General features: G+C 39.7%; 1 long non-coding RNA gene across 7 annotated transcripts in view; it reads right to left on the reverse strand.

The window, feature by feature from the left end:
- Window positions 1–14,186, reverse strand: part of LOC112932568 (uncharacterized) — a 425,597-nt gene that overhangs the window by 405,597 nt on the left and 5,814 nt on the right. For 5 of the 7 annotated variants that reach the window (XR_011995276.1, XR_011995274.1, XR_011995273.1 and 2 more), the window contains exons 2-3: window positions 3,165–3,260; window positions 946–1,038 (exon numbers count right to left, since the gene is read on the reverse strand). This is a non-coding gene — a long non-coding RNA (uncharacterized lncRNA). The remainder of the gene's footprint in view (window positions 1–945; window positions 1,039–3,164; window positions 3,261–14,186) is intronic. The other 2 variants (XR_011995275.1, XR_011995277.1) reach the window with 2 other exon arrangements.

Consider the following 14,186-nt stretch of genomic DNA (forward strand, 5'->3'; position numbering starts at 1 on the left):
GAACCTTACAGCCATATTGTATTCCTTTCCAGCTCCAGCCAGAGGCCTCTCATTGCTGACTAGACCATAAGGATGGGCAGTACCTGGCCTTGGACACCACCTGGTACCCTCTCTGTAGGGGCTTAGAAATCTCTTCTGCTGGAGGCCCACACAAGCTCTCTAGACTAGTTCATGATGCCTTATGACCTCTCCACTACTGGCATGGTTTATGCCCACTCAGAAAGTCAGCTCCTCTTATGACCTGTCTTTCCCTGGTACCATCACCTCCATCTTCCCCTTGGCTCAGCTTCTTATGTTTCCCTTCATACAACCCAACCCTTTATGCTGGCCTCTAGAGCCCTGATTCACTGAGAATTCCATTCTCTACAATGTAAGAGCCCACTGGGCACCTTTCTCCTCCTGCCTTAACTGAAGCATGACCCTTGTTGAAGGACCCTGCCTTTCCTGCAGCCTCCTGGGACTAAGGATGCTTATTCTTCCATTCTTCACACACCCCAGAGCTATGGGAATGGTGGCCTACTTACTCTTCTAGCCCCACATAACCACATCCAAACCCTTATTCTTCATTCAGTTATAAAAACTGTCCACCCTTTGTTATGCCCATGGTTTTCATCTGTCCTTCTCTTGGTCACTCATTCCACATTCACTATATGTCAGTGAAACTCTCTTCCCCAGTACTGCCAAGGTTACAGGTGACCCTCTGCCTCCCTTCCCCCTTCACCAGCCACTCCTGTGGCTTTGCCCTGAACATGATCATTAACGACAACTGTTTCAACTCTGCCAACTTAAATTCTAATACCCCATGAAAAACCATTATCAGACCATTTCCCAGTTTTCTCTTTTAAGGAAAACAAAAACAACTACTCTTTGGCCTCATTTAGAGTGCTAAGCCATGGATTCCTCGATTCTCTTCTAATCTATCCCCATCTGTTCTCACTATCTCACCTACTTGGGTGCTGCTCATTAAACCAGCATTTTCACCACTGTCTTCCACTGATCCAGCCAGAGAAGACAACACCTGAGAACAGGCAAGATTATCTGTGAATGAAGAAACACAAAAAGCAATGAACAGCCCTCTCTATAAAATTAATATAAATAAAATAACACTTCTACTAGTGTTCACATCATCCAGATAATCATAGGATTTTCCCAGGTGCTGGCTAATATTTAATGACTAACAAGTCAGAACAAAAAGCACATCAGAAGCCTATGGGGAAACTCTACTTGGATTCTGATAGAGTCCAAGATGCTAACATCACCTCCCAGTTGGATTTTGAGCAGTATTAGAGCAGTAGAGCTTGGAAGATTCTATCCAGGAACAATTTAAATCTTTATTATCCAATAAATGTGTTTTTTGTCAGCCCTATCTTGATGCCCTCTCAAAGAAATGTCATAATGTCTTCAGGGAATTATTCTCATTTCAACCTAACCCTCCATCCATCTTGTATCAATTTTCTTCTTTTACCATAATGTAGAAATATATCTTAACATCAAACTATAAAAAGCCATTTATGTCCAATATTCTTGCCAAAATGTATTAATGGTAACAAATCACATCTCTGTAGGAAGCCTTGGCCATAACAGGTAGGCCTTACTATTGGGATAGCAGGTACCTTTTCCCTCTTCCTCCTCTGCACTGAGCCATGGCTCTCTAAAGCTGATACCAAGAACATTATGAGAACATGATTGTCAAAGTTTGCATCCAGTAGAGTTAGAAAAGTGGTTGCTAGGAGATTGCAAGGAAGAGTAGGAATGGAGGGCAAAAAAGCTAGAGGTGAGGACAAAGGGGGACTCAGCAGGGGATCAACAACCAAAGACAAAAATCTGAGCCAGATGCAGCAGACTCAGCCCAGTTACAGACCAGGGATTGCAGGGTCATGGGAAGAGTCCACTCAAAAGAACTCGATTGACAGAGTGAGGGGCTCTGGGTAAAAGAGACTCAGTGAGGCTTTCTGTTCACTGAGGCACGGGAAGGATAGGAATATGAGTCCAGTCCCAGGAAATAGGCTGGCAGGATCAAGGTATGAAGCATGACCCATCCACCTGGCAGACACATGAAGACAAGACTTTCTATCTAGCATCTGTGACCTGGGCACTCAAGCACAAGAGAACTTGGTAGGAATTACCCCCTCTCTGATGGAAGATGGCTACAGGGAGCCTGGCATCTCTGCCTCAGGTTTAAACGAGCCAAAATGTTGTAAGTCAAAAACTATTGATCTGCCAGTCTCCTTTTGAAAGGTGTGGCACTCAAACAGTTCTGATGATACATTTGGGTAAAGGCTAATAATTCTTCATTCATTCATGGATCATTTATTGGAAACTAATGTGTGCTAAATGCAGAGCCAGATGCTGAGGAGACAAGGACAAATACCTTAACGTATAGGTAGGTATTTACAGCTGCCTCCTGTCCTTTGACCAACACTCCTAGCTGCTTTAAGGAGCTCACAGATTAAACTTCTGGAGCTTTGTTGTGCTATCAGGAGAATGGGTAGAAGAGAAAACTGGAAGAAGTCAAGGGAGACCATATAATAAAGAACTGAGCCACAGATGCCTCGAGGAGTAGAGAGCAGATATTTGAAGGAGAGGGGAATGGAGAGACAGAGAAAACACATGAATGAGGCTGGAGTTGAGGTGGTGAGAAAATTAGGAGCAGGTGGGTCAATGATCATTAAAGGCCAGAATAGCAGAGGGAGAGAGAGAGAGAATATGCGTGTGTTTCTAATTTCTGCCCACAGTGTCTTGGAGAATTTATGAACTTCTTTGTGATTGGAATTGTGTTTTACTCTTGGGTGTCACATGATAATAAAACTGCTTACAAGGTGACCCAACTTTTTGGGGGGAATTACAAAAGAAGACATGGTCCCTGCCCTCCAGGTACTCAGAGTCAAATGGGAGAACAGACATTTAAGATAAACTAACACAATATAACCTTGCAAGTGCTGTGTCATACATCTATATAGGGCATGGGGTGGCAAATGAGGGAGAGGCCACTTAGCTCAAGGACAACCAGATGTTCTCTCCACTGGAGCTTAGGAGGGGATTCTTTTTCTTAGCTCCCAAACCAATTACCAAGAGCACCCTATGCCTCAGCGCTGGACAAGAAGAGCAGAAAATCCAAATTCACTCCTCAAACTGATCAGAATTCTGACCCCTCCAAGGCTCACCGGAGTATCAGGCTGCAGCCCACTTGGGCTGACTGAGGGCTTCCTTTTTCTTTTGACTGAGAGCTCCCTGGGCAGGACGTATCTTCTTTTTCACTCCTGTAACACCGAAACAAAGGAGAACGTGCGTAGACTGAGGTGTTAGCATCAGAGAACTCAGTACCAAATCTTGTAAGCATGGAAGGGGAAACCGGGTGAATGCTAAATGGAGCCTGAAATTATATAAGTGAAACACAAAGTCAGCCCCAGAGCTGCGGCAATATTATGGCTGAGGTTTGCATTGAGTTCGCTACCCCCCAGGCTAAGGGAGGACTTAGAGTTTCCAGGCAGGGCTGAAGCAATCACTCCACTGGTTTGTGCCAGCCAAGTGACTCACTCTCAAACCTGTTTAATATGAAACAGCATTAGGAGACTGGATATAGCCTCAGGGAGATCAGCTGCTAACCAGCTCAGATTATAGCTGCAATCCCTTAAACGCAGCCACTTAAAGTGTCTCCACATGTCTTCCGTGGCACACAACACTGTGTAGGAAAGACACCGTCCTTGAGGTAGGAAGATCAACGTTGTGGTTTCCATTCTTTAGCAATTTGTCATGTGACTTGGGCCAGCCTCATCTGGAAAATGAGGCGGGTGCCTTGTCCATTAAATGGGGCAATACCTTCCCTCCCCACTCCCTGTGGTCATTTTGAGCACCGAATGAGAAATATGAAAATTAAGTGAGGATGAAAATGGCAGAAAGCTGTATGCCAGGTATTGCCATTATACACAGTATCATAAATCTCCTTTTATGTTTTCATTGGTACTACAGGGGATTTACTTAAATGGCAGGAATGAGGAAATAAACACAACAAGAATTTTGCTTCATACTTTAATATCAACAGCTTTGAAAACACCAATTTGGCCAGTTATTGTGGACTTTTGTCATCCAGGCAGTAAATTGGAGTCTTCTCAAGAAGATTAGAGCTCCCCTCATCAGTGTTATCTGAGGCTATCAATCAGACCATCTCTGGTATTTTCTAGTGAGAACTCTAAAGAGATCCCTGTTAGGGAAATTTATCAAACTATTTCTCCCATTTGCAATTACAGGGACAAGAAGATAAACAAAAGGCTCTTTGTTTTTTTCTTTTCTGCCTTCTCCTCCTCTTTTTTTTTTTTTTTTAAGATTTTATTTATTTATTTATGAGAGACAGAGAGAGGCAGAGGGAGAAGCACGCTCCACACAGGGGGCCCGACATGGGACTCGACATGGGACTCGATCCCGGGTCTCCAGGATCAAACCCTGGGCCAACGGCAGCCACCAAACAGCTGAGCCACCTGGGCTGCCCCTCCTCTTGTCTTTTTCTTCCTCCTCTTAATCCTTTTTTGTTCTGCTCCCATCTCTATCTCCCAAAGGAACTGTGTGAACTATGTGATGTGGGTAAGGTGAGTGAAGCACTTGCCTCAGATGAATATTCTAATTGGGCGCCAACAAAACTCAATAATAAAGATAAATATATATATACATTTTAAAAATATTTATTCATCTGAGAGAGAAAGAACTCAGGTGCACAAGAAGGGGGAGGGGCAAAGGGAGGAGGAAAGGGAGAGGGGGGGGAGAGAGAGAGAGAGAGAGAGAGAGAGAACTCCCAGCAACTCCCCACAGAGCATTGGAGTCTAAAGCAGGGCTCAATCTCATGACCCTGAGATCATGACCTGAACTAAAACCAAGAGTGGGATGCTCAACTGACTAAGCCACCCAGATACACCAAGATAAATATATTTTAATGAATATTTTTAAAAACAAAATTAATGCCCAAAAGCCACGATGAGCAAAATATCAAAATTTTAAATAAAATCAGTAGCAGTGTCATGCCAAGACATACGGAAGCCTGATGCAAGAAGAAAAATCAGTAATATTGATCCTATCTTTACTTAAAATTTGCTTTTTTGTTCAGCATGGATTTTTGCCTTAATTTTGATGTATCATAGATAGCAATTTTTTTCTTTCCAGGTGGCATCTAAAATTATAGTTTGCCTTAGCATGGATGGCATCCTAAGTTTGGTTAAATGCTTTCCATGTGATATGTAGAACAAGCATGACTCCTGGCAGTCAAACTCAATTTGGCTTTCTCTCCTGCCATTTCCAAACATGAATTCAGTGGAAGTCACCTTCCCTGCTCCAGAATGAAAGCTCTATGAATCTCGTGGCTTTTCTGCTCATTCTTAAATAATGGACAAGTCCCACAATCATTTTAAGTCACAAGCACCATCTCAGTTTAGCGATTACAGCACACAATCCCGTGAGATGATAAAAACTCACAACGTTTAGTGGTCAATCTGCCCCTCTGTCAGCCCAGGCTTGGCAGCTGGCAGCAAGAAAAGGGAATAGGGCCTTCTGCTGTCAGCTCTCTCTACCTATTTTCCTTGCCTACTTAAAACCTACCATTTTATTCTCTCCCCACCTCATAAGGACTTGTCAGTGAAGAGAGGAAGGAAATACATCAGTTCTTACCTGACTGGGTGGCTTTACATTCTCTGGGCCAGGATGATGGTTAACAGGGACCCTTTCTCCCTGGGTCATCTTCATTGGCTCCATCTTCCTACCTCCAGGTTTCTGGACTGTTCCATTTGGATGGTGGGTACATGAATGTTTATCATTAACTCTACTTTTCTGTATGCTTTATATATTCTAAATTTTCTTAATTTTTCTTTCAAAGAAAGAACTGTGGAATGCCTGCGTGGCTTGGCAATTGAATGTCTGCCTTTGGCTGAGGGCATGATCCCAGGGTCTGGGTATCGAGTCCCGCATCAGGCTCCCTGCCAAGAGCCTGCTTCTCCTTCTGCCTGTGTCTCTGCCTCTCTGTGTGTGTCTCTCATGAACAAATAAATAAAAATCTTTTAAAAAATAAGAAAAGAACAGTAAGAGAAAATAAGGGGGAAGAATCCTAACTACATGAAAACAACCTTTGCTGGATAGAAACCTCTTTCTACTCTCTCTCTCTCTCTCCTTTTTTCACACAGACACACACAGACACACACACACACACACACACACACACTCATTTTACTACCAGCCATTCCTGTTCCCGTGGCCTTCATTTTTATCACCTCTATAGACCTATAAAAATAAAAGTTTGTCTAGATGAAGATAAACTTCCTTGCCCTGTCACATGCTAGTTTATTTCTCACTCCTTCTGAATAAGCAGAACAATCTCCCACTGGTTTCTAATTTCTTCAAGAATAAATGGCCCTGGCCAGAATCCAGTCCACTCCCAGTCCCCTGGGAACTCTTCAAGAGAACTAGAACATCTCTGCCCTCGACCTCTAAGGCAGAAATCAACAAGAGTCCCAGGGCAAGAAAAGCACTGTAAAAACAGCAGTGCCATCAAAGGCAGAAAACACTTCTTGTACTCTCCACTGAGAGTCCCACTCTACTGCCTGTCTCCAGGCATTGGAACTGAAAAGAGAAGAATGTGGCAGAGTCTTACCAGTTGTCCCCACTTTAGTAAAATAATTGCCTTCATTGTTTAGCTTCACAATGCTGGCAATATACTGTTTATATCCTGGAGCACTCATTTTCCATACCAAGTCTTCAATATTTTGCTTTACTGGTAATATTTAAATGTGTAGTTCTACTTTGCCTTTAAGGATCTATAGAGGTTGGAACAGGAAAACACTAAATTCTCATTCATTCCAAAGGGCCTGATTCTGGGTATCTGAAGCAAAACACTTTCCAACATGACACGTTTCAGGATCACAAGGAAGAGAAAACAGCTTGCTGTGGGCAGATATTGCAGATAAATCCACAAAACCAATGCAGAGTCCACACCCTCTGGGACTAAGGCTGGTTTTCACAGTTGGGGAGTTGCTTGCAACAGCTGGCTGGGCCTGGGAGGCAGAGCTTTGAGTGTGGAAGTGACAGAAGGGGGATGGGCCAAGTGACAGGCATCCGTTCAGGGAGTCAAGTCTGTACTTACCAATTTTCCTCACTCCCTTCAATCTCCTTCTAATATTCGTCCCAGAGGGATTAATAAAAATGAACAGAAAATGCTCATAGATGAGACAAGTTTTAAAAAATGCGAAAAGCGTGAAGAATCTCAGTACAGGAATGGAATTCTATTACGCCATAAACTCAGATGGAGGGGGAAATAATCGCATCTTTATTTTCACTAACCTGTAACTGAAAATGTAGCATTTCCCTCCATTATAAATGGAGGCAATAAACCACAGCAGTCTTAGCAGAACTGATGACTTTGTCACTAGTAGAATTTATAGATATTTTCAATTAGTAAATCTTTACAGTTGTTGCAAATACCTTGAAATATCATTTTTGTTCATCATTGCTGTGAAATTATGAAAGTAATTAAATTTGTCGCATGACCTTTATGTTTAATCTGTTAACAAAGAAGCATATATAAATGTACTACATATTTCTTTTAATATTTTGATAACTATATTTCAATAATTGGTTTCCTTTTTGATCCTATGTATTTTATGAAATAGATTTTAGGACATTATTCTAAGAATAATTCTAGATCCATAGGCTTCATCAGACTGCCAAAGGAATCTATGGAGGCAAAAACATTAAGAACTCTTTTATTAGGCAGTTGCAGACTAGTTGCCAGTGGGGATGGGGGGTGGGGGGGAGTGTGGTGGAGGTATGCAGAATGCCATCAACTCAGATCCAAAAATGTTTGAAAAAAGGTTTTGGGGGAAAAAAGAGGGAGAGGGGTCAAAATATAACTTTAGGTATCCCTAGGGACTGTGCAATTCACAAGGTAATGAAACAAGTTAAATTCCAGGCAAAAGGCATGTATTTAGGAATTCTCTTGGTAAAAAGCCCAGTGATATAAGAAGGGATCCAACTTGGCAAAGTGTAGTTCAGGAGGAGTAATTCTGGATGGTGACCTTAGATTCAGGGACCAAGGCCCTAACCTCTAACAAATAACTCAAGTCTGTAAATATATAATAGTCTCACATCTTCTCCAAGTAACTGTTAACTCCATTGGGTAAACATTCTTTCCACTCTGGGAAGGAACCTAGAAATGAATGCAATAGAAGCTTTTATAACCAATTTTCACTTAAATTATTAAGTTAAATAACCTTCTTCATTCCTTCTATAAAATCTACCAACTGACCCTGAGGCACACTGAACACTTGCAGCCAGTGGCATATTCTCAAAACTCAATAATAAGAAAACAAATAGCTCAATTAAAAATAGAGCAAAACCTGTGTATGTATATATGTATGTATGTATGTATGTATGTATTTTAAATGTGGGCTCCATGCCCAGGGCTTGAACTCACAACCCTGAGATCAAGGCCTGAGTTGAGATCAAGTGTTGGATGCTTCACCAACGGAGCCACTCTGGGGCCCCTAAACCAATCCAATTATTAAGGCCTGACAATACCACACAGTAATCAAAACACTGTGTTATTGGCAAGGAATAGCCAAACGGATCAAACGAACAGAACAGAGAATCCAGAAACAGAGTCATACAAATATGCCCAAACGATTTTTTAAAATAGGCTTATTTTTAAGAAGAGTTTTTGATTTGTAGAAAAATTAAGCAGATAGTACAAAAAGTTCCCATGTACTGCACCCAGGATCCCTCATTATTAACATCTTATATTAGTATAGTACATCTATACAATTAAGCAGTAAATATTGATACATTATAATTAGCTAATAGTCATAGTGTATTCAGATTCCCTTTGTGTTTAGTTGTCATGTCTCAGGCTCTTCTTGCCTGTGACAATTTCTCAGACTTTCCTTGTTTTTGTGATCTTGACAGCTTCGAGGAGGAGTACTGGTCATATATTTTGTAGGATGCTCCCCTTTTGGAATGTGTCTGATGTTTTTCTCATGGTAAGACTGGAATGATGGGTTATTGGAAGGAGGATTACAGAAGTAAAGTGCCATTTTTATCACATCATATTAAGAGTCAATATTTATTAACATGATTTATGATTTTGATGTTGAGTTGGGCTGAGGTAGTTTTTGTCAGATTTCTCTATTATAAAGGTACTTTCCCCCTATTTTCAGTCTTTGGAAGAAAGTCACTATGCACAGCCCACACCTAAAGAGTAGGGATTTATGTTCCTCTCCTTGAGGACAAAATATCTGCATCAATCATTTGGCATTCCGAGTGGGAGATTTGTCTATTCTCTCCATTTATTATTATTCAATCATTTATCTCAGTATGGGTTCATAGTTTATTTGTTCCCTGAGCTATAATCTAATTCTACTTTTTTTAAAATTCAAATTATTCTAACCTTAGTCATTAGGCACCCTAGTGCCTAGTCAGGTTCTATGTACCTTTGATATACCCCCAATCCATGTGTTTTTGGTTTTTCTTTAATCACTTCCTTACTTTCTGATATTACAAAATACTTCTGAATCATCTATATATCTTTTTCCCTAGTTCTAGAATAAATCATTTCTCTAAGGAGCCCTATTCCTTTTACTAGAGAATGGTATTAGAAAACACAGTCTGCTCTAAACATTGGTGTGCAGGTGTCTCAGTCTTTCACTGCATCTGTATCTTTGGGGTAAATCCCCAGCAGTGCAACTGCTGGGTCGTAGGTAGCTCTATTTTTAACTCTTTAAGGAATGTCCACAATAGCCAAACTGTGGAAGGAGTCTCGGTGTCCATCGAAAGATGAATGGATAAAGAAGATGTGATGTGATACACACACACACACACACACACACACACAATGGAATATTACTCAGCCATTAGAAATGATGAATACCCACCATTTGCTTCAATTAGGATAGAACTGAAGGGTATTATGCTGAGTGAAGTAAGTCAATCAGAGAAGGACAAACATTTTATTTTTTCATTCATACGGGAAATATAAAAAATAGTGAAAGACATTATAGAGGAAAGGAGAGAAAATGAGTGGGAAATATCAGAGAGGGTGACAGAACATGAGAGACTCCTAACTCTTGGAAACGAACAACGGGTAGTGGAAGGGGAGTGGAAGGAAGGGAAGGCGGGGACATGGGGTGAATGGGTGACGGGCACTGAGGGGGGCACTTGACAGGATGAGCACTGGGTATTATACTATACGTTGGCAAATCAAACTCCAATAAAAAAAATAAACAGAAAGAAAGAAAGAAAGAAACAAACAAACAAACAAACAAACAATCTGGGTATCAGGTGCACTGCTTGCTATTGGATGATCAACTGATTTTTGACAAACATCCAAAAGCTAGTCAATAGAGGAAGGATAACCATTTCAACAAATGGTGCTGCAGCAACTGGACATCCAAAGGCAAAGAAAGAAAAGGAAGGAAGGAAGGGGGGAGGAAAGGAAAGAGGGAGGGAGGGAGGAAGAACGGAAGGAAGGATATCAATATAAACCTCATGTATTTTTGTAAAAGATTAACTCAAATGAATCATGGATGTAATGTAAAATGTAAACCTGTAAAAGTTTTGAAAAAAAATAGTAGAAAAATCTTCAGAATCCAGGACTAGGCAAATAGTTCTTTGACTTAACACCAAAACATGACCCATAAAAGGAAAAATTGATAAACTGGACCTCATCAAAATTAGGAACTTTTGCTTTGCAAAAACTCTGTTAAGAGAATGAAAATACAAACTATCAGAGAGTGGGAGAAAAAATACTTGCAAACCACATATCTGATGAAAGACTAGTGTCTAGAATATATAAAGAAATCTCAAACCCAGCAGGACAAAACAGCGAATCTAATTAGAAAGTGGGCCAAAGACGTGAACAGACATTTCACCCAAAGAATATGTGATATAAAAGCACATGAAAAGATGTTCAATGTTATTAAACATTAGAGAAATGAAAATTTAAACATCAATGACATAACTTTCAGATAAATGAAAAATATATTCACACAAAAACCTGTATACAAATGTTTCTTGTAGCTTTTTTTCATGATGGTCCAAACTGGAAACAATCTAGAGACCCTTCAATGGGTGAATAGTCAAATAAACTGTGGTATATCCATAACATGGGAATAGTACTCAGCAATACAAAGGAACAAACTAATGACACACACCACTTGGATAAATCTCCAGACAATTATTCAGAGATCAGTGGCTTCTGGGAGCTAGGGCTGGTGGAAAGGCATGGAGGAATTGAGTACAAAGGAGTAGCACAAGGGAATTTGGGGAGGTGATAGAAATCTATGTTGATCATGGTAGTGGAAGTTATATGTCTGCAAAGTGTTTGTAAAACTCACAGGACTGTATATACCCAAAAGAGTATATTTTATTGTATGTAAGTTATAACTTAATTTTTAAAAACATGAAAAATGAAGAAGCTTTTAAACCAAATCCCACTTAGTTCAATTACTAGATTAACCAACATTCCTCATTCCCTCTGTAAAATATCCAGTTGGTACCTAATACACTTATAGCTGAGCACTTACAGCTAGTTCCTCTCTGGTATTTTGACATTTTCTGCTCCTACTAGCTGAGCACAACACATACCAAGAATCAGTTGCATTTGTTTCCAAATCTACAGACATTAGCTGTGTTTCCTATTATAATGACCTAATATAATTAAATATGACAAAAGATCATGAAATCTAAATGAAGAAAGGAAGGATTATTGTTTCTATTAAAATTAGGATGAATGCTTTAGGAAGACTAGCTAATGACAACTTAGTAAAAAAAACTCTTTTAAAAAATATTTATTTATTTTAGAGAGAGAGGGAAGGGGAGAGAGAGAATCTAAAGAAGACTCCCCACTGAGCACAGAGCTGGACTCAGGGCTTCATCTCATGACCCATGAGATGATGACTTGAGCCAAAATCACAAGTCGGACACTTAACTTACTGAGCTATCCAGGTGCTCCTAAAAAAAATTCTTAAACTGAAAGTTTAAGTTAAAAAAAGATTGCAAGGAGGGGATCCCTGGGTGGCGCAGCGGTTTAGCGCCTGCCTTTGGCCCAGGGCGCGATCCTGGAGACCTGGGATCAAATCCCACGTCGGGCTCCCGGTACATGGAGCCTGCTTCTCCCTCTGCCTGTGTCTCTGCCTCTTTCTCTCTCTGTGTGACTATCATAAATAAATTAAAAAAAAAAAAAAGATTGCAAGGAAATGAATAATCTAAAAATCAATCCACATTTACATTGCTTTCCAAGTGGCTTAAAGATTTTGCTCCATTTTAACATTCCAAACTAGAAATCATGGAGGATATTAAATGAGAGTGGTTTATGCAACAAAAATGTCTTGAAACTCCAATTAATAGATTCATACTCAAAGAAACGGTATGGAAAATGAGGTGTATATCTACACATTCTAAACTAAACATTTATATTTTCTAAACGTTAAACTTGGGACGCCTGGGTAGCTTAGTGGTTGAGCGTCTGCCTTCAGCTCAGGGCATGATCCTGGAGTCCCAGGATCCAAGTCCCACATCGTGCTCCCTGCATGGAGCCTGCTTCTCCCTCTGCCTATGCCTCTGCTTCTCTCTCTGTGTGTCTCTCATGAATAAATAAATAAATAATCTTTAAAAAAATAAACATTAAGCTTAAAATATTGGACTGTGTATGATTACTTATGATTCCTCATGTTTGCTGAATTTTTTTACCAGCCAATCTTATAGTCTCCAAATAAGAGTGAAGAAGTGACTCAAATCTGAGATTTAACACCTTTTGTGTTGAGTCCTAGAATAAGTTATTTTTTAATCCCTTTGGCAATTTGGATGTATTTCGTTTGACAGGTGACGTACTTGAAATGTTGAATTTAGATTGTGATTTTAATTTCAAATGTTTAAAGGGATTTAATTGATAGTCATTGGGGATTTAAATTTGAGACATGTAAAAGTTGAATTGATTATGTTTATTTTATGTTCGAATTTTTCAGAGAATCTGAAGTATTAAAATCTATAACCTCTGAGTTATAAGGTTTGTAAACAGAGTGTAAGTACTTAAAAATATTGGTTTATTAGAATTGTAAGCTTGCTTTTTGAATGTTTGAAGTGCTTTAAAGAATCAAATATATTACATTTGTAGCTGTAGTTAGAAAAATCTAAGAATTTAACCAAGTTAATAATACATGTTTAGGGAACTTAACCTACGATATTTATAAGCTAATTTTAAGTTATAATAGAATAGGTTCATAAATAAAACTATAAAGAAAGTTTAAAGTTAAACCTAAAGGTCTAAGAAAAACTAGATGTGAAAACTGGATACCCTTTGGCCTTCTGGGTGGCTCAGTCGGTTAAGCATCTACTTTCGGCTCAGGTCATGATCCCAGGCTCCTGGGATCAAGCCCCACGTCCAGTTCTCTGCTCAGAAGGGAGCTGGTTCTCCCTATCCCTCTGCCTGCCACTCCCTCTGCTTGTGTGCTCTCTCTCTCTCTCTCTCTCTCTGTGTCAAATAAATACAAAATAAAATCTTAAAAATGAAAACTAGATACCTTTGATAAATTTGACATTTGTTATATAAGAGTAGCTTTACGTGTTTTCAGGGCTTTTTCTTTCTATATACAAAAGCTTGCCTTGTACGTTAAAATACTCAAATGATAAAATAAAGAATTAACTTCTCCCACATTCTTGTTCTCCCAAAAACGAGCTCATTAACATTCAAGCAAAGAAAATCAAACACTTGAAACACAGAGTTACCATATAATCCTGTAATTCCACAGCTAGATATATAAACAAGAGAAATAAAGGCATATATCCATATAAAGACTTAGACGTGGATATTCATGGTAGCCTTATTTGTGATAGCAAACCTGGAAGCAACCCTGATGGCCATTAGGAGGTAAATGAATAAATGAACTATAGTATGGCCATACGATGAAATATTCTTCAGCAATAAAAAGGAATAAAGTACTGAGACACAGATCAGTACAACATGAACAAACCCTGACAATATTATGCCACATATATAAAAGAAGCCAGATACAAAAGGCACATGTTATGATTCTATTTCCTTTTTTTTTTTAAGATTTTATTTATTTATTTATTCATGAGAAACACAGAGAGAGGCAGACATGGGCAGAGGCAGGCTTCCCACAGGGAGCCTGATGCAGGACTCCATCCCGAGACTCTGGGAT

This window comes from Vulpes vulpes, chromosome 11 (assembly GCF_048418805.1).
Source record: "Vulpes vulpes isolate BD-2025 chromosome 11, VulVul3, whole genome shotgun sequence".
NCBI classification, from domain to species: domain Eukaryota; kingdom Metazoa; phylum Chordata; class Mammalia; order Carnivora; family Canidae; genus Vulpes; species Vulpes vulpes.